This window comes from Pristiophorus japonicus, chromosome 9 (assembly GCF_044704955.1).
Source record: "Pristiophorus japonicus isolate sPriJap1 chromosome 9, sPriJap1.hap1, whole genome shotgun sequence".
Classification (NCBI taxonomy): Eukaryota; Metazoa; Chordata; class Chondrichthyes; family Pristiophoridae; genus Pristiophorus; species Pristiophorus japonicus.
Genome location: NC_091985.1, coordinates 208168087 through 208189780, shown reverse-complemented (window position 1 = coordinate 208189780; position 21694 = coordinate 208168087). Strand labels below are relative to the sequence as shown.

The 21694-nt window shown below is 45.6% G+C and overlaps 1 pseudogene; it reads left to right on the top strand.

The window, feature by feature from the left end:
- LOC139274091 (zinc finger protein 585A-like) overlaps window positions 1–21247 on the top strand; it is a 104545-nt pseudogene extending 83298 nt beyond the window's left edge.
- Window positions 21248–21694: the final 447 nt, after the last annotated feature.

Genomic DNA, 21694 nt, shown 5'->3' with positions numbered 1-21694 from the left:
GGTGAACCTTCGCTGCACTCCCTCAATAGCAAGAATGTCCTTCCTCAGGTTAGGCGACCAAAACTGTACACAATACTCCAGGTGTGGCCTCACCAATGCCCTGTACAACTGTAGCAACACCTCCCTGCCCCTGTACTCAAATCCCCTTGCTATGAAGGCCAACATGCCATTTGCTTTCTTAACCGCCTGCTGCACCTGCATGCCAGCCTTCAATGACTGATGTACCATGACACCCAGGTCTCTTTGCACCTCCCCTTTTCCTAATCTGTCACCATTCAGATAATAGTCTGTCTCTCTGTTTTTACCACCAAAGTGGATAACCTCACATTTATCCACATTATACTTCATCTGCCATGCATTTGCCCACTCACCTAACCTATCCAAGTCGCTCTGCAGCCTCACAGCATCCTCCTCGCAGCTCACACTGCCACCCAACTTAGTGTCATCCGCAAATTTGGAGATACTACATTTAATCCCCTCATCTAAATCATTAATGTACAGTGTAAACAGCTGGGGCCCCAGCACAGAACCTTGCGGTACCCCACTAGTCACTGCCTGCCATTCTGAAAAGTACCCATTTACTCCTACTCTTTGCTTCCTGTCTGACAACCAGTTCTCAATCCATGTCAGTACACTACCCCCAATCCCATGTGCTCTAACTTTGCACATCAATCTCTTGTGTGGGACCTTGTCGAACGCCTTCTGAAAGTCCAAATATACCACATCAACTGGTTCTCCCTTATCCACTCTACTGGAAACATCCTCAAAAAATTCCAGAAGATTTGTCAAGCATGATTTCCCTTTCACAAATCCATGCTGACTTGGACCTATCATGTCACCTCTTTCCAAATGCACTGCTATGACATCCTTAATAATTGATTCCATCATTTTACCCACTAATTATGCCCGTCTCTCTGCCGCTCACTCGGATAGCCATTTCTGGGTGATGAGGATGGGATGGATAGATCACTGTTAAATGTCCCTCAGTTTAGGAGGAGAGAGAGGCAGACAAAGAGGCACTGGTGGGGCGGTGAACACAATTTATATTTTCACGTTAATCAAACATATTTGCATATATGAAGGGGAAGTAATGTTTGACAAATTTGCTAGAATTCTTTGAGGATGTAACGAGAAGGTTGGATTAAGGGGAACCAGTGGATGTGATGTATTTGGACTTCCAGAAGGCATTTGACAAGGTGCCACATAAAACATTACTGCATAAGATAAAAGTTCACAGGGTTGGGGTAATATATTAGCATGGCTAACTAACAGAAAACAGAGAGTTGGGATAAATAGTTCATGCTCTGGTTGGCAATCAGTAACCAGTGGCGTGCCGCAGGGATCAGTGCTGGGACCCCAACTATTTATAATCTATAATAACAACTTGGAAAAAAGGACCAAGTGTAACGTAGCCAAGTTTGCTGATGATACAAAGATGGGAGGAAAAGCAATGTGTGAAGAGGACACAAAAAATCTGCAAAAGGACATAGACAGGCTAAGTAAGTGGGCAAAAATTTGGCAGATGGAGTATAATGTTGGAAATTGTGAAGTCATGCACTTTGACAGAAAAAAAATCAAAAAGAGCAAGTTATTTTATAAATGGAGAAAAATTGCAAAGTGCTGCAGTACAGCAGGACCTGGGGGTACTTGTGCATGAAACACAAAAGGTTAGTATGCAGGTACAGCAAGTAATCAGGAAGGCCAATGGAATCTTGGCCTTTATTGCAAAGGGGATGGAGTATAAAAGTAGAGAAGTCTTGCTATAGTTCTACAGGGTATTGGTGAGGCCACACCTGGAATACTGCATATAGTTTTGGTTTCCTTATTTATGAAAGGACATACTTGCTTTGGAGGCTGTTCAGAGAAGATTCACGAGGTTGATTCCGGAGATGAGGGGGTTGACTTATGAGGAAAGGATGAGTAGGTTGAGCCTCGACTCATTGGAAGTCAGAAGATTGAAAGGTGATCTTATCGAAACCTATAAGATTATGAGGGGGCTTGACAAGATGGATGCAGAGAGGATGTTTCCACTGATAGGGGAGACTAGAACTAGGGGGCATAATCTTAGAATAAAGGGCCACCCACTTAAAACAGAGATGAGGAGAAATTTCCTCTGAGGGTTGTAAATCTGTGGAATTCACTGCCTCAGAGAGCTGTGAAAGCTGGGACATTGAATAAATTTAAAACAGAGATAGACAGTTTCTTAACCGAGAAGGGAATAAGGGGTTATGGGGAGCGGGCAGGGAATTAAACCAGAGTCCATGATCAGATCAGCCATGATCGTATTAAATGGCGGAGCAGGCTCGAGGGGCCTCATGGCCATACATTTGCTCCTATTTCTTACGTTCTTATGTAAATTTGAGGTCATCCAAAACTCGGCAGCCCATGTCCTAACTTGCACCAAGTCCCAATCACCCATCACCCCCCGTGCTCGCTGACCTACATTGGCTCCCAGTTAAGCAATGCCTCGATTTCAAAATTCTCATCCTTGTTTACAAATCCCTCCATGGCCTCACCCCTTCCAATCTCTAATCTGTAATCTCTTTCAGCCTCAAAATGCCACGTGATGTCTGCGTTCCTCAAAATTGGCCCTCTTGAGCATTCCTGATTAGAACTGTTCAACATCGGTGGCTATGCCTTCAGCTGCCTGGGCCCTAAGCTCTGGAACTCCCTCCCTAAGCCTCTCTGCCTCTGGACATTTCTTTCCCCCTTTAAGATGCCCCTTAAAGCTACTCTTTGACCAGATTTTGGTCATCTGCTGTAATTTCTTCTTTTGTGGCTAGGTGTCAAATTTATTTGCTTTGTCTTATAACACTGAAGTGCCTTGGGACATTTTACTATGTTAAAAGCGGTATATAAATAAAGTTGTTGTTGTTGAAAGCAATGGGAGCTCATACAACCAGAGCTCCCATTATTATCAATGAGAATACTAGATGTCCATTGGTGGTCCGGGTCCACGTGATCCTAGGATACAAATACTACGAAACTCGGACTCCGACCGCAATCCTATGTTCCTCTGAGACCACCAGGCAATTTTTTTTTAAATTCTGGTCAGATGCAGTCACCCAAAAGAAGCTTACAACCACAATTTTCCACCCAAAGTATTTGTTTAATTTCTTTGCCATTTCCTTGTTCCGCATTATAATTTCTCAGCCTGTAGGGGACTCACGTTTACTTTTGCTAATTTTTCCTTTTTAACATACCTACAAAAGGATTCAGTCTGTGTTTATGTCTCTCGCTAGTTTACTCTCATTTTCTATTTCCCCTTTCTTGATCAGTTTCTTGGTCCTCCTTTGCTGAATTCTAAAATGCTCCCAATCCCCAGGCTTACTGCTCTTTTTGGCAACATTATAAACTTCTTCCTTTGATCTAAAACTATCTTTAACTTCACTTCTTAGTCACGGTTGGACCACCTTTCCTGTGGGAGTCTTGTGCCTTAAAAGGAATGTAATTATTGTAAATTATGTATTAATTCTTTAAAGCAAGCCATTGCTTATCTATCTTGATACCTTTTAATGTAGTTTCCGAATCTATCTTAGCCAACTCACCCCTCATACCTAAAAAGTTTGCTTTGTTTAAATTTAAGACCCCAGTTTCTGATTTAACAAAATCACTTTCAAACTTAATGTAACATTCTATCAGATTATGGTCATTCTTCCATTGCCAGCACGTCCCATGTACAAATAAACAAAATAAACAAGAATCACTGTTAAAAGTTGTTGCTGTTAATAATCACAAGTCACTTTTTACAAATCACTCCAGGGCCTCGCCCCTCCCGATCTCTGGAATCTGTTGCAGCCCACAAGATGTCTGCACTCCTCAAATTCTGCCCTTTTGACCATCCCTGATTATAATCGCTCCACCATCGGTGTCCGACCCTTCAGCTGCCTGGGCCCCGAGTTCTGGAACTCCCTCCCTAAACCTCTCCGCCTCTTTCCTACTTTCAGACCCTCCTTAAAACCTACCTCTTTGACCCAGCTTTTGGTCATCTGCCGCAATTTCTTCTTCTGTGGCTCGGTGTTAAATGTATGTTTTGTATCCGGCGCAGGCGCACGGCGAGCGGTCCCGCCCCACAGCAACGACGCCACCTGTGACGTCTCTAGGTAACGGTTAAACGGCCGCAATTTTTGAAATCAGGAACTACGTGACCCCCGAGCTGCCCAGCGCGCCTTCATCACAGTGGGCGGGGCTCTGCGGCGCTGCCGACTCCTATTGGTGAGAGTGGCTGGCAATCTGCTTCGTGCAGCCAATAAACGACCGGGAATTCTCTGAAGGTCATTAATTTATGCAGAACGCGCTCTGTGCTCGGTGCCACTCTCCATCAGTCCCCGGATGCCGGGCAGTTTGCTGTAACCAGCGGTTGGACAATGTGGGGAACCGGGGGCAGCAGGGAACCGGACTGATGGTGGGCGGCTGGGGCCGGGGCAGAGCGCAGGGCCGGGAGGGTGCGGTGAGTCTGTGAGGGAAAACATCGAACTGAACACACAGCCCTGGAGCTCGGTTTGGGGACATGCGGGAGATAGACTGAAACTTCCAGTGAGATCAGATAGTGTGTAACCCGGGGGCCCAGTGAGATCAGACAGTGTGTAACCCGGGGGCCCAGTGAGATCAGACAGTGTGTAACCCGGGGGCCCAGTGGGATCAGACAGTGTGTAACCCGGGGGCCCAGTGAGATCAGACACTGTGTAACCCGGGGGCCCGGTGAGATCAGACAGTGTGTAACCCGGGGCCCAGTGAGATCAGACAGTGTGTAACCCGGGGGCCCAGTGAGATCAGACAGTGTGTAACCCGGGGGCCCAGTGAGATCAGACACTGTGTAACCCGGGGGCCCGGTGAGATCAGACAGTGTGTAACCCGGGGGCCCAGTGAGATTAGACAGTGTAACCCGGGGGCCCGGTGAGATCAGACAGTGTGTAACCCGGGGGCCCGGTGAGATCAGACAGTGTGTAACCCGGGGGCCCAGTGAGATCAGACAGTGTGTAACCCGGGGCCCAGTGAGATCAGACAGTGTGTAACCCGGGGGCCCAGTGAGATTAGACAGTGTGTAACCCGGGGGCCCAGTGAGATCAGACAGTGTGTAACCCGGGGGCCCAGTGAGATCAGACATTGTGTATCCCGGGGGCCCAGTGAGATCAGACAGTGTGTAATCCGGAGGCCCGGTGAGATCAGACAGTCTGTAACCCAGGGGGCCCAGTGAGATCAGACAGTGTGTAACCCGGGGGCCCAGTGAGATCAGACAGTGTGTAACCCGGGGGCCCAGTAAGATCAGACAGTGTGTAACCCGGGGCCCAGTGAGATCAGACAGTGTGTAACCCGGGGCCCAGTGAGATCAGACAGTGTGTAACCCGGGGGCCCAGTAAGATCAGACAGCGTGTAACCCGGGGAGGATGGGCCCAGTGAGATCAGTTAGTGTGTAATCCGGGGAGAATTCTGGTGATTTTCTGTAAGTCCAGACGGGCGGGACAGGAATCTTGAGGAATAGGATAAAATCAAACAGAAATACTGGACATAGACTTTTCTGAAACATTGGAAAAACACTTTACACTACATTCCACTTCACAACATTAATATTCTTCTAATTTTCTGCCCTTTCATAATTAGATCTCCCGGTGAATGGCGGAGTGATTGAGAAAGTTCCACAGCTGGAAGGAAACAGGGATTATGGACTGAGGAACAACAGCAGGTGAACCAGCACAGGATTGTGAGAGCACCAACCAGTGAGCCCCTTCCGATTGAATGCGCTTCAATAGATTGACTGGGGAGAAAGGTAAGAGAAAGTGCCATTTACTCAGATACACACCGGTCCTGTAGACAGTACACACAGGTTACAAGGTAAGGCAGGAAATGAGACTGGGAGAGACTGACCACCGAGCACAATTATCCAGCATGAGGCCGTGCAATGGGATTTGAAGTGAGATCACTTTCTGTCTCTAAACACACAGTCACAGTGAATCTTGTGTGTGTTTTAGAGTAAAGGGCTTTGATCTGAGAGGTGACTCCAGTTTGAGGCAGAGACCAGCAGATGGACCCGTCTCTGTACATTCGGTGGGGCTGAACTCACACCGACACCATCAGATCTCAATGTTCAAATATTTCCCATCTGGTGAGAAAGCCATTGGAAAGATTGAACTGGAAGCATCATAGTCAATTCATTGATCACGATGCACAAACCAATCTGAAAGACCAGCACGGCCTATTACTGACAGAATCAGTTATTCATTCATGAACATTTGGAATTAACAGAAAATATATTGATAAGTACTACTATTGAAGCATTGATCACTCGAGGTATGTAGTATTCTAATATACTGAAACACAGATATGGAGAGTTGCAATTTATTAATTGGCGTCGTACTTGACCCTGAGATGAGCTTCCGAACCCATATTTCCTCAATCACCAAGTACGTTTACTTCCAGCTCCATAACATCGCCGGTCTCTGCCCCTTCCTCAGCTCAACTGCTCAAACCCTCATCCATGCCTCTGTTACCGCTACATTGGACTATTTCCAATGCTCTCCTGATCGGCCTCACACCTCGCACTCTCCGCAAGCTTACGCTTATCAAAAACACTCCTGCCCGTATCCTTACTCAAGAACACAAGAAGTAGCAGCAGGCGTAGGCCATACGGCCCTCCCGTCTGCTCCGCCATTCAGTAAGATCTCTATTCAATACAGAATTTCAAAGATTCACAACTCTTAAGTGAAGAAATATCTTATCTCAGTCTTAAATGGCCGATCTCTTATCCTAATACTAGGACCACTAGCCCTAGACTATCCAGCCCTTGTCAATTCTATGTTTCAATGATATCACCTTCCATTCTTCTAAACTCCAGAGAATATAGGCCTATTCGACTCAATCTGTCCTCAGCCCTCTCATCCCAACTTGTACCAATTTCCATTCACCCATCACCCCTGTGCTCACTGAACTACATTGGCTCCTGCTCCATCGATTTCAAAATGCTCAACCTTGTTTTGAAATCCGTCCAGGACCTTGCCCCTCCTGATTGCTGTAATCTCCTCCAGCCCTGCAACCCTCAGAGATATTTGCATTCCTCCAATTCTGGCCTCTTGAGCAGCCCCAATTTTCATCCCTCCAATATTGGTGGCCATACCTTCAGCTGCCGAGGCCATAAGCTCTGGAATTCCCTCCCTAAATCTCTCCACCTTCAAAATGCTCCTTAATACCTATCCTTTTGAACAAGCTTTTAATCCTGTTGTAGTATTTCCTTACGTGACTGGGTATCAAATTCTGTTTGCTAACGGTCCTGTGAAGTGCCTTGGGACATTTTACTATGTTTAAAGCTCGATATAAATGCAATTTGTTGCTGATAACTGAAGATATTTTAAATTGTAAAATAACAAAACTGCAGGTATGGGGAATTGCAATAGACTGATAACTGCAGAGGAAGAGGATTGTTTTGTATTGCTAACAGCATGAATTATTTTAACGTGAGGTGGCCATTGCACACCGGCTACCACAAGGGCTTGGCAGAGCAAGGTCTTGGTCCAATGGCAAGGGGATCCAAGACGGCTGGACACCAAGCTCTGCTGCTTGTTTCCTCTGGTACTGACACTCACGGGTACATTTTTCTCTGGCACTGACTCTCACTGGGATACAGTTTCCTTTGGCACTGACTCTCACTGGGGTACAGTTTCCTCTGGCACTGACTCTCACTGGGGTACAGTTTCCTCTGGCACTGACTCTCACTGGGGTACAGTTTCCTCTTGCACTGACTCTCACTGGGGTACAGTTTCCTCTGGCACTGACTCTCACTGGGGTACAGTTTCCTCTGACACAGATTTACTGTGTATCTAATTCGTGCTGTCCCTGCCCTGGGAGTGCTTGATGGGACAGTACAAAGGGAGCTTCGCTCTTTACCGAACCCGTGCTATACCTGACCTGGAATTGTTTGTTGGGACAGTGTAGAGGGAGCTTTGCTCTGTATCTAACCCGTGCTCTACCTGCCCTGTGAGCTTTGATGGGTCGCTGTAGGGGAAGCTTTCCTCTGAATCTAACCTGTACTCTACCTGCCCGAGTTGTATCTGATGGGACAGTACGGAGAGAGGTTTACTCTGTATCTCATCATCATCATTAGCAGTACCTTGAAACATAGAAAATAGGAGCAGGAGTAGGCCATTCGGCCCTTCATGCCTGCACCACCATTCAATATGATCATGGCTGATCATGCAACTTCAGTGCTCCATTCCTGTTTTCTCTCCATACTCCTTGATCCCTTTAGCTAAAAGGGTCACATCTAACTCCCTTTTGAATATAACTAATGAACTGGCCTCAACAACGTTTTGTGATGGAGAATTTAACAGGTTTACAATTCTCTGAGTGAAGAAGTTTCTCCTCATCTCGGTCCTAAATAGCTGACCCCTTATCCTTAGGCTGTGACCCCTGGTTCTGGACTTCCCCAACATTAGGAACATTCTTCCTGCGTCTAACCTGTCCAATCCCGTCAGAATGTTATATTTTTCTGTGAGATCCCCTCTCATTCTTCTAAATTCCAGTGAATATAAGCCTAGTCGATCCAGTCTTTCTTCATATGTCAGTCCTGCCATCCCGGGAATCAGTCTGGTGAACCTTCGCTGCACTCCCTCAATAGCAAGAATGTCCTTCCTCAGATTAGGAGACCAAAACTGTGCACAATATTCAAGGTATTGCCTCACCAAGGCCCTGTACAACTGCAGTAAGACTTCCCTGCTCCTATACTCAAATCCTCTCGCTATGAAGACCAACATGCCATTTACCTTCTTCACCGCATGCTGTACCTGCATGCCAACTTTCAATGACTGATGTACCATGACACCCAGGTCTCATTGCACCTCCCCTTTTCCTAATCTGTCACCATTCAGATAATATTCTACCTTCCTGTTTTTGCCACCAAAGTGGATAACCTCACATTTATCTACATTATACTGCATCTGCCATGCATTTGCCCACTCACCTAACCTGTCCAAGTCATCCTGCAGCCTCTTGGCATCCTCCTCACAGCTCACACTGCCACCCAGCTTAGTGTCATCTGCAAACGAGGATGACTTGCTTCCACGCCAAATAAGGATGAGTTCACAGGTGTTTCAATGAAGGACCTAATATTCCAGATCCTGAACTACATCCTGAAGGGTGGAAGATGCCTGTGCGTGGCTTTTTTTAACGTGTGGTGGCCGTTGCACGCCAGCCACCACATGGGAAACTCAGTATCTAATCTGTGCTGTGCCTGCCCTGGCATTGTTTGATGGGACAGTGTAAATGGAGGTTTACTCTGTATCTAATCCGTGCTGTTACCTGCCTTGGGAGTGTTTGACGGGACAGTGTAAATTGGGCTTTATGCTGTATCTAATGTTTGCTGTACCCGCCTTGGAAATATTTGATGGGACAGTGTGGAGGGAACTTTACGCTGTATCCAATCCATGCTATATCTGTCCTGTGAGTGTTTGATGGGACAGTGTAGAAGGAGCTTTGCTTTGTATTTAACCCGTGCTGTACCTGCCCCGGGAGTGTTTTTGGGACAGTGCAGAGGGAGCTTTACTCTGCACCTAACCCGTGTTGTACCTGCACTGGGAGTGTTTGATGGGATAATGTAGAGGGAGGTTTACTGTATATCTAACCTGTGCTAACCTAGCAAGTTGTGAGGAGGACGCAAAGAATTTACAAACAATTATAGATAGGCTAAGTGAGTGGGCAAAGCTTTGGCAGATGGAGTATAATGTGGGAAAATGTGAGGGTATCCATGTTAGTAGGAGTAATAAAAAAGCAAATTATTATTTAAATTGTGAGAGATTACAAAATGCGGTGGTACAGAGGGATCTGGGGGTCCTTGTACATGAAACACAAACATTTAGCATGCAGTTACTGCAATTAATTATGAAGGCAAATGGAATGTTGGCCTTTATTGCAAGGGGGATGGAGTATAAAAGTAGGGAAGTCCTGCTCCAACTGTACATGGTGTTGGTGAGACCACAACTGGAGTACTGCGTACAGTTTTAGTCTCCTTATTTCAGGAAGGATATACTTGCACTGGAGGCAGTTCAGAGAAGGTTCACGAAGTTCATTGCTGAGATGAAGGGGTTGTCATAATGAGAGAGGTTGAGCAGGTTGGGCCTGTACACATTGGAGTTTAGAAGACTTAGAGGTGATCTTATTGAAACGTATAAGATTCTGAGGGGGCTTGACAGGGTAGATACAGAGAGGATGTTTCCCCACGTGAGGGAATCTAACACTAGGGGGCATAGTTTCAGAATAAGGGGTCACTCATTTAAAAGGGAAATCAGGAGGTGTTTCTTCTCTGAGGGTTGTGAATCTTTGGAATTCAATACCTCAGAGAGCTGTGGGGGCTGGGTCATTGAATGTATTTAAGGTGGGGATAGACAGATTTTTGAAAGATAAGGGAGTCAAGGATTATGGGGAGCGGGCAGGGAAGTGGAGTTAAGGCCTGAATCTGATCAGCCATGGTCTTATTGAATGGCGGAGCAGGCTCGAGGGACCAAAATGGTCTACTCTGCTCCTATTTCTTATGTTCCATACCTGCCCTTGTTGATTCCTGGATTCTTTTATCTCAATCTGGTTCAGCAAAATTACTGAAACGAATACCGTTTGTGCTTTAAACAAAGCAAGCTTTTATTTAAAAAGCAAATCCCGATCGGGGACTTTATCAGACAGAAGGAATGCAAGTCTGTTCGAACGCACTCACTTCCTACGGACAAAGTGACGTTACATTGTAAAGGGACGATGGTTATACATTTTCGGCAAAAGATAACAAGATAGGGCCAGAGTGACATCCCAGCTCAGCCCATCTCTTTTGATCCCTCCTTCCCTTTGTCCACTCATAAGCCGACCCAAGCATGGTCCGATTTTAAACAAAGATCTTCTGTCAATGTTTCAGGTTAATAACATGATTTAATAAGACCTTGAGGTTTTTCTGCAAGCTGTGGGTTTTGTTTCAATATGTGTTAGTGTTATAACATTTCCAGTCTCGAGTCTGAGAAGTCATGGCTATTCCTCCATGAATTGTTTGTTAGCTTATACTGTCCCTATAGAATTCCCACGTTCTCAACTTCAATGTCTCTATACATTTTTAAACATTCACACCCTTGGAGTGATGGATGGGACAGTGTAGAGGGAGATTTGTTCTGTATCTAATACTTGCTGTACCTGCCCTGGCAATGTTTGATGGGACAGTGTAGAGGGAGTATTACTCTGTATCTAACCCATGCTGTACCTGCCCTGGCAATGTTTGATGGGACAGTGTAGAGAGAACTTTACTCTCTGCATAACCCGTGCTGTGTGGATATGTGAAAATGTATAAGCAATAAAGACAGTGAAGTGAACTGGATATTAAATGTATACAGACATTAAAGTCGAGAAGTTGAGAACGTGGGAATTATATATGGACAGTATAAGCTAACAAAGAATTAATGGAGGAATAGCCATGAAAATCTCAGACTCGAGACTGCAAAATGTTACAATACTAACACATATTGAAACAAAACCCACAGCTTGCAGAAAAACCTCAAGGTCTTATTAAATCATGTTATTAACCTGAAACATTAACAGAAGGTCTTTGTTTAAAATCAGACCATACTTAGGTCGGCTTATGAGTGGACAAAGGGAAAGAGGGATCAAAAGGGATAGGCTGAACTAGGATGTCACTCTAGCCCTATCTTGTTATCTTTTGCCGAAAATGTATAACCGTCGTCCCTTTACAATGTAACTTCACTTGTCCGTAGGAAGCGTGTACGCTCTATCAAGAGAGTACTCCTTCTGTCTGATAAGTCTCGGCCGGTAAGAAATAAAGACTGCTTTGTTTGAAGCACAATCGGTATTCGACTCAGTGATTTCACTGAACCAGATTGAAGGAAAAGAACGCAGAAATCAACATTTGGTGTCAGAAGTGGGATCTCAACGGACGACTGCTGAAAACTTGCGAATTAAGAGCCAGACTAGCTTTGGACGAGACGAGGGGAAAGTGGCCACTGGAGTAAGTATATTTTCAATACTGCTCCAGTTTCCCCCGGTTTCAAAAGTCTGAGGAAAGTTTAGCCACTTGCTGGTTCTCAGGTAGTGTCTGAACGAGATCCAGGACAATCTGATGAATACCTTTCAAACTTAGAATAGGGATAGAGATAGGGAAATTGCGCGGTGACGCAAACCAAGCGGCGACTCGGAAAGATAAGTTAGAATAGGTAACCTGCCTAGGTTCGAGGCCCAGTGTCTGTGTGGGTTCGAGGCCCAAGTAAAACCGCGCGGCAACGCGGAGAGAGAGAGAATCGCGCGAACCGCGTAGGGAAACGCGGAGGTTAGGGAATTACGTTAAATTAAGCCGCGGGACTGTGTAAATTTTAAATTGTACTTGCGCCAGGTACGGCGTCGATCTTGTATATCACTTGGTCCGCCTAGGCTCTGGGTAAGATAACTGAAACCACCACGGGGCGACGTGGAGACAATCAGGACTAATTAGGACCCTGATCCAACGTGCGGCGACACAGGATGGGTAATTTAGATAAAACTACGAATTCCCTGAAAGGTCATGGATCCAAAAATTAATAGGAAAGAAGAGAGACTCTTGTGAACATCTGTTTTAAATGAGAAATGCTTGTGTGATTTTTACTGTGGAAAAAAAAAAGCCGGGGAGTTGTGGTTTGTTTTAGCTCCACCCACTTTTTCAAACAGAATAAAAGATTTTTTTAACCCTTCGTAGTGTTGTCCTGTATGTGGGAAGTTTAAGAGTGTGAACCTTATTGAATTACAAAGTTTGAATCGGGATTTTGAGATATTCAGAGAAGGCACAGAAAATACTGAGATGGATTCAAAAGGATTCAAAAAAAAATATTATATTAAATAACACGACCTTGAGGCTGGAACAATTGAGATAACGAAAAGCAGTCCACAGCCTACGTGTAAATGTCAACAATTGTAATTAAGTGCTGTTTGGAGGGCAGTGTCATTTATTTAAAATTTTGTACATCAACAACAATAGCAGGAATCAGTGAGTGTAGATGAACGTGCCAGACTTCCCTCTCGTTATGGAAAAGACGGAAAAAAAAGATGTAACGTACTAAATAGGTGCTGGAAAAAAAAATGTGTTCTGAGATTTTAAATTATGAGAAAAATTCCACTGCAGTCTAAAAAAAAATCACTCCTGTCGAGTTGGCAGAAAAACTCCATTAAATTAGGGCTTTCATTGACAGAAGGAAGACATATTAAAAACCGTAGACGTCTTAAAGAAAGAGTGCACGCACGAGAAATGTATTCAGAGTTCCACTGGGACCTCTGAGAAATGTATCGATAGACTACTTAGTTAAAATGGTTGGCTTTGCATTGACCGAGGCTGATGACCAAATTGAATTTCAGTAAATAAATAGCTATTAAAAATTTGTGGTCTCGTTTTAAATCAATTTAAAAAAATATCTTTGGCAAGTACTTGAATAAGAAGTTAAAAAATATTGGCGTTTAATCAAATGCTGCCTTTCCTGATGAAAAGATTTTTTTTTCAGATGGTTACGTGAAGTCACGTAATGACATCAGGTCTTCTTACAAACCTGTAAAGGAGTTAACCCTTTCCATTGACAGCCGTTTCATACTGAACATTATCAATTTGGATTTCTTAATAGAAAAAAGACTCACCTAATAGAGGAATGGTGCGATAGTCAGAATAAAAATAAAAACAGAACTAGCTTATGTAATAATACTTGCCTGATACAATAAAGAAATAGATACTCAAACAAAACAAATAGAAGAGTTAAAAGGCTAAGATAAATAAGCTGAAAGGGATCCACAAACCCAACTTAACCCTGACCTCCGATTTCACGGAGTGACCTCGACATGCATGGATATAATGCAGAATCAAGGGACCTGTGGGCCCTGGTAAAGCAAACCCTGAGCCCAACTGAGCATGCCCGATTTCTAACTCACCTAGGACGTGCTACTCATGATGCATTGTTGGTTACTCACCCTAACGATGTCCAGGATCGCCTAAACGCTATCTTTAATGCTCTCACCACGACCCTTCAGAAGCCCATCAGTATGGCCGCAGTATTAGAAACTAAACCCAAACGAGAAGAAACTGCCGATGAATTCATGGAAAGATTTATTGAAATATACGGAAGTCAATCAGGAGATAATGCCTTCAGGACAGGAGAGGATTCTCCTCAATTCTGCGCTATCCTACTTCAGTGCCTGCCCAATTCTATTGCTCACGCTATCCGGACAAATAATATGAATTGGGCAGATATCAGTAAAGCGCAGATGGAAAGGGCGGTTAAATATTATTGGCAGGAAAAGAAAGGAGAGGGGGGAGGTACGCCCCCAACCCAGGTCAAGACTGAATACATGACTAGAAAGGAAGAGCCGCCTCGGGTGGAAGGACCAAAACCCGACCCAAGGTGATACCAGATGGAACCGCAGTGTTGCGTGCAGGGTTGGGTGGATAAACAGGGATACGGTTATATCAAACACCCAAATGGCCCGGGCCCTGCTAATTAAGGACCGCCCTACTGTCCCCGGCCTGGTATGGGAAGACGAGATGGATGCTTTATTTGTGGGCAAGAAGGACATTGGAATAGAAATTGTCCCTCCCGTCAGCACGAAAAAGGAAGAGGCGGGGGGCAAGGGGGGAAGAGGACGGGGATCTTACACTAACTTCTCCCAGAACAACCCCTTTGGCCAACCGTCCCCCGATTCTTATTGACTACGCAACTTGATTGTGCAGGGACCCTCCCCGGATGACAAACCGATGATATTGTTAAAAATTCGGAATGAGTGGCAACCCTTCTTGATAGATACGGGAGCCTTCATGTCTTCTGTACAATCAAAGCTTAAACTCCCCACCTTCACTGAAACACAGGAACTGTCAGGATTCCTGGAACAAGTATCTACATTCCCGGTGTCAGAACCGGTTAAAATGGGTTACCAGGAAGAATCGGTGGAACATCGATTTGTTATCACAACCAATCTGGACTGCAACTGTGAATGTTTAAAAATGTATCGAGACATTGAAGTTGAGAACGTGGGAATTGTATAGGGACAGTATAAGCTAACAAAGAATTCATGGAGGAATAGCCATGACATCTCAGACTCGAGACTGCGAAATGTTACAATACTAACACATATTGAAACAAAACCCACAGCTTGCAGAAAAACCTCAAGGTCTTATTAAATCATGTTATTAACCTGAAACATTAACAGAAGGTCTTTGTTTAAAATCAGACCATACTTAGGTCGGCTTATGAGTGGACAAAGGGAAAGAGGGATCAAAAGGGATAGGCTGAACTAGGATGTCACTCTAGCCCTATCTTGTTATCTTTTACCGAAAATGTATAACCGTCGTCCCTTTACAATGTAACTTCACTTGTCCGTAGGAAGTGTGTACGCTCTATCAAGAGAGTACTCCTTCTGTCTGATAAGTCTCGGCCGGTAAGAAATAAAGACTGCTTTGTTTAAAGCACAACGGTATTCGACTCAGTGATTTCACTGAACCAGATTGAAGGAAAAGAACTCAGAAATCAACATTGTACCTGCCTTGATGGGACACTGCAGAGGGAGCTTTCCTCTGTATCTATCCCGTACTCCACCTGCCCTGTGAGCTTTGATGGGTTGGTGTAGGGTAAGCTTTCCTCTGTATCTAACCCGTACTCTACCTGCCCTCGTTGTGTTTGATGGGACAGTGTAGTGGGAGCTTTCTGCTATATCGAACCCATGCTGTACCTGCCCGAGGAATGTTTGATGGGGCAGTTTAGAGGGAGATTTGTTCTGCATCGAACCCATGCTGTACCTGCCCTGGCATTGTTTGATCGGGGAGAATAGAGGAAGCTTTACCCTCTGCCTAACCCATGCTTTACCTGCCCTTGGAGTGTTTGTTGGCCGGTGTAGAACAAGCTTTACTCTGTATCTAACCTGTGCTGTACCTCCCCTGGGAGTGTTTGTTAGGGAAGTGTAGAGGGATTTTTACTTTGTACCTAACCTGTGCTGTACCTGCTCTGGCATTGTTTGATGGGCCAGTATAGAGGTATCCAACTTGTGCTATGCCGGCCCTGGGAGTATTTGATGGGACAGTATAGAGGGAGCTTTACTAAGACCCGAGGTTGCAAGCCATCAGATCCAGGGGGCTTTTCCACCTTTCATCCCATTATTTTACTGAACACTTTTTCTTTAGTGATTGCTTTAAGTTCCTCCCGCGCTATAGCCGCTTGATTATCTATTATTGGGGTGTTTTTAATGTCTTCTATCGTGAAGACTGATACAAAATATTTGTTCAAAGTCTCTGCCATTTCCCTGTTCCCCATTATTAATTCCCCAGTCTCATCCTCTAAGGACCAACATTTACTTTAGCTACCCTATCCTTTTTACATACCTGTAGAAGCTCTTTTTATATTGCTTGCTAGTTTACTCTCATAATCTACCTTCCCTCTCTTTATTATTTCTTTAGTCATCATTTGCTGTTTTTAAAAACATTTGCCAATGCTCTGGCCTCCCACTAACCTTGGTCACTTTGTATGCCATTGTTTTCAATTTGATCCCATCCTTTACTTCCTTCATTAACCGAGGCTAGTTCTCTCGTCGCTTAAAGTCTTTCTTTCTCACCGAAATATATTTGCTCGTGGCTCAGGTAGTAATCCAGAGATTATTGCCTTTGTGGTTCTGCTTTTTAATTTAGCCCCTAGCTGCTCAAAATCCTTCAGCAGAACCCCTTTCTTTGTTCTACCTATGTCATTGGTACCTACGTGGACCACGACAACTGGATCTTCCCCCTCCCATTCCAATCCCTCTTCAGCCCAGAGGAGATGTCCTGAACCTTGGCACTGCGCAGGCATCACAGCCTTCGGGACTCACGCACTCGGCTGCAGAGAACAGTATCTATCTCCGAAACTATACTGTTTCCGATCACTACAACATTTCTTTTTACTCCCCCTACTTGAATGGCCTCCTGTACCATGGCACTGTGGTCAGTTTGCTCATCCTCCCTGCAGTCCCTGCCCTCGTCCAAACAGGGAGCAAGAATCTCATACCGTTGGACAATTGCAAGGACTGAGGCACCTCCATCACTATCTCCTGGGTCCGCATAGCTGCCTCGCTTGTAGCCACACCATCCTGTCCCTAACCACGGACCAAATTTAAATTAATTAATCTAAGGGGTGGGACTGCTTCCTGGAACACAGGGTCCAGGTAACTCTCCCCCTCCCTGATGTGTCGCAGTGTCTGCAGCTCGGAATCCAGCTCATCAACGCGGAGCCGAAGTTCCTCGAGAAACCAACACCTACTGCAGATGTGGTCGCCGTGGACCTCAATGGGGTCAACCAGCTCCCACATGCAGCAGCAGTAACACATCGCCTGCCCTGCCATCTCTAATGTATTTAATTAATTTTTCACATTTTGAAAGTTTAGATTTTTAATCCCAGCTCTTAATTTAAACCAATGCCGAAGAAAAGACAGAAAAACTGACCAACCAATCACTTCCCTGCTTTTCTGCGACATCACATTTTGAATCTTTTTACTTCTTATCCTCCCAGGTCACTTGGTGCTGTTTCGGCTGTCTGCTCGGCTGACTCACGCCCTTTGTAGGCTTACCGTTGCTCCGGCTCTTGTGCCCTTTCCAAAGGGATGGGCGCAAGTCTTTTTTTCCACTCGTGTTGATTCTTTCATCATCTGCTGCAGGCACAGTCTGGCAGCTGACCTTCAGCACTCGGCCAGCTCAGTCAGTAGTGGTGCTACCGAGCCAGTCTTGATGGACATTGAAGTCCCCCACCCAGAGTACATTCTGTGCACCTTGCTACTCGCAGTGCTTCTTCCTAGTGGTGTTCAACATGGAGGAGCACTGATTCATCAGCTGAGGGAGGGCGGTGGGTGGTCATCAGCAGGAGGTTTCCTTGTCCATGCTTGACCTGAAGCCAGGAGACTTCATGGGGTCCGGAGTCGGTGTTGAGGACTCCCAGGGCCACACTCTCCCGACTGTATACTACTGTACCGCCACCGGTGGGACAGGACATATCCAGGGAGGTGATGGAGAAGTCTGGGACATTGGCTGAAAGATATGATTCTGTGAGTATGACTATGTCAGGCTGTTTCTTGACTAGTCTGGGCCATCTCTTCCAATTTTGGCACAAGTCCCCAGATGTTGGTGAGAAAGACTGGGCTGGGTGGGCCGTTGTCGGGTCCGTAGCCGGTGCGGAGGTCGATGCCGGGTGGTCCGTCCGGTTTTATTCTTATTATTGTTTTTCGTAGCGGTGGATCAATTGATGAATCAATATGATCTTATTGAATGGTGGAGCAGGCTCGAGGGGCCAAATGGCCTACTCCTGCTTCTAATTCTTATGTGCTTATTCCCTAGCCCAGATCCTGTCTCTATATTAAGAGCAATGATCCCAACACTAACCCTGGGGGACACCACTGTTTACATCCCTCCAGTCTGAAGAACATCCATTAACCACTACTCTCTGTTTTCTGCCCTTTACCCAACCTCCTCTCCACGCGGCCCCACTCCCTTTAATACCATGAGCCTTAATTTGATCAACAAGCCTCCTGTCCGGCACCTTATCAAACACCTTTTGACAATCCATCTACACAACATCCACTGTATTTCCTTTCTCTGTGTTATTTCCTGCAATAATCCCTGCTGTCTGTCCTGAATGAATCCCTTTCACTACCAAATGTTGCAACGTTTACTTCTGTAACCAGAATCTACCCGCGCAGGGGTAAAGCGCTCTATCAATGACACCAGGAGCCCAGACACGGGACCGGGCTGTGCTCTGAACAGGCGCAGTGCCAGTGGTGGAGGTGGAAGAGACATTCCGCGAGTCAGTAGGAGCTTGTGGGCTCAGCGGAGGAATTAGACCCCTGGGTGGGCTGGGCAGCTTCATAAACACCTGGTGTAGGCCCCAGGCACCTAATATGAGCCGGCAGGACACATGTTTGACTCGCGATGATGGACCCGACTGCTCGGGGTAACTAGCCGAATTATTAGACATGATCAGCGTGCTTGCGCGGCCATCTTGGTACAGGAACAGAGGGTGGGCGGTGCTTTAGGGTCCCAGTGACCTCGAGAGAAAATCATTTCCTCATTTATTCTCAGTCTGCACAGACGGGATGTAGAACTGAACCCAACCAGAGAAGAGGGAGTGAGAAAACTGCAGATGGAAGAAAGAAATGATGGAGGTGGTGCGATGAGTTTGGATTTCAGCACAGGGTGGAGGGAGAGTGTGTGGGATGGGAATTTACAGCTTTGGGGAACAAGAGAGGAAAGAATGTTCCATAAAAAGTAGAATTGTCTGTCCTCAATTTCTATCCTGCACTTCCAGTGCTGACTTTCGTAAACACCTTTTACAGGATATTAGAAGAGGAGGATTTACAGACAGGAAAATCGAACCAATTGTATCAAGATCTGACAGAGTCACTCGATTCACTTGAATATCATCGGCCTTTGAATGTGAAAGGAGAAACGTTTGTCTGCTCTGTCTGTGGGAAAAGATTTCAAACATCAGTGTGACTGGAAAAGCACTGAGACACACACACCCGAGTGAGAGTGTTCTAGTGCACTGATTGTGGAAAGAGCTTCAACCAGTTACACAGCCTGAAAAAACATCGCACTATTCACAGCGGGGAGAAACCATACACGTGTTCTGTGTGTGGACGAGGCTTCAACTGATCGTCAAACCTGGAGAGATACAAGGACACCTGCACCATGGAGAATCCGTGGAAATGTGGAGACTGTGGGAAGGGATTCAATTGCCCCTCTGCGCTGGAAACTCATCGACGCAGTCACACCAGGGAGAGGCCGTTCACCTGCCCCGCGTGTGGGAAGGGATTCACTCGTTCATCCCACCTCACTGAACACCAGCGAGTTCACACTGGGGAGAGGCCGTTCACCTGCACTGTGTGTGGGAAGGGCTTCACTTATTCATCCAGCCTGCTGGCACACCAGCGAATTCACACTGGGGAGAGATCGTTCACCTGCTCCGTGTGTGAGAAAGGATTCACTTGTTCATCCAGCTTGGTGAGACACCAGCATGTTCACACAGGGGAGAGGCCGTTTACCTGTCCCGTGTGTGGGAAGAAATTCGCTGCATCTTCACACCTCATTGAACACAAGCGTGTTCACACTGGGGAGAGACCGTTCGTCTGTCCCGTATGTGGGAAACGGTTTGCTAAATCATCTCATCATCTGAGTCACCAGCGAGCTCACACAGGAGAGAGGCCGTTCATCTGCTCTGTGTGTGGAAAGGGATTCACTAATTCATTCGAGCTTCATGCTCACCAGCGTATTCATACCGGGGAGAGACCTTTTACCTGTTCTGTGTGTGGGAAGGCATTCACTCGTTCATCCCACCTCACTGAACACCAACTTGTTCACACCAGTAAGAGACCGTTTAAATGTTCTGACTGTGAAAAGAGCTATAAAAGCAGAAATTAACTGATGAAACACCAACGCACTCACACTGGGGAGAGGCCGTTCATCTGCTCCGAGTGTGGGAAGGGCTTCACTCGTTTATCCAACCTGCTGACACACCAACGCATTCACACTGGGGAGAGGCCATTCATCTGCTACGAGTGTGGGAAGGGCTTCACTCGTTTATCCAACCTTCAGTCACATCAGCGAGTTCACAAGTGACTGCAGGGGTTGGACTCTGCTTTTATTGTTGCAGTTAATCACATCCAGGACTGAACCATGTTCACTCGGACAGTTGGAGTTTGTTGCTGCTGGTGTAATTAATCCCTATAACTGGGCTGGAGTTTAATTTTCTAGATATCATAGAATCATAGAATGGTTACAGCACAGAAGAAGGCCTTTCGGACCATCGAGCCCGTGCCGGCTCTCTGCAAGTCCCACTCCCCGCCCTTTCGCTGTAGCCCTGCAATTGTTTTATTTCAGGTACTTATCCAATTCCCTTTTTGAAAGCCACGATTGAATCTGCCTCCACCAGCCTTACAGGCGGTGCATTCCAGATCCTAACCACTCGCTGCTTAAAACAAAGTTTTTTCTCATGTCGCCTTTGGTTCTTTTGCTAATCACCTTGAATCTGTGTCCTCTGGTTCTCAATCCTTCCGCCAATGGGAATATTTTCTCTCTACTCTGTCCAGACCCCTCATGATTTCAGAGCACCTCTATCAAATCTCTTCTCAACCTTCTCTGTTCTAAGAAGAACAACCCCAGCTTCACCAGTCTATCCATGTAACTGAAGTCCCTCATCCCTGGAATCATTCTTGTAAATCTTTTCTGTCAAACAACGATCAAATAAATCAGCTTTGTTTCCTACATACAGTGAGTCGATTCCTTGATTTCTCCACGAGGAGACTAATTGATGTCCTGTTATCGACTGTTCCTTTTCTCCTTTGTATTTATAAAGTGCCTTTCACGGCCTCTGTTTTAGTGATGTTGGTTGAGGGATAAATGTTAGCTTGGACACCAGAGAGATTTCTTCGAAATAACGTCATGGAATCTTTTACGCCCACTTGAGAGGTCAGATGGTTCTGATTCTCAGAAGATCAAGATGTAGGTCAGTTTGGGTGGAGATAAGAAATAATAAGGGAACAAAGTCACTGGTGGGAGTAGTCTATGGGCTCCCTATCAATAGCTACACTGCAGGACAGCATATATATCAAGAAATAATGGAGGCTTATAAGAAAGGTACTGCAATAAGCATTGACGATTTAAATCTTTATATTGATTGGATATATCAATATAAAGATTAGGTGGCCTTGA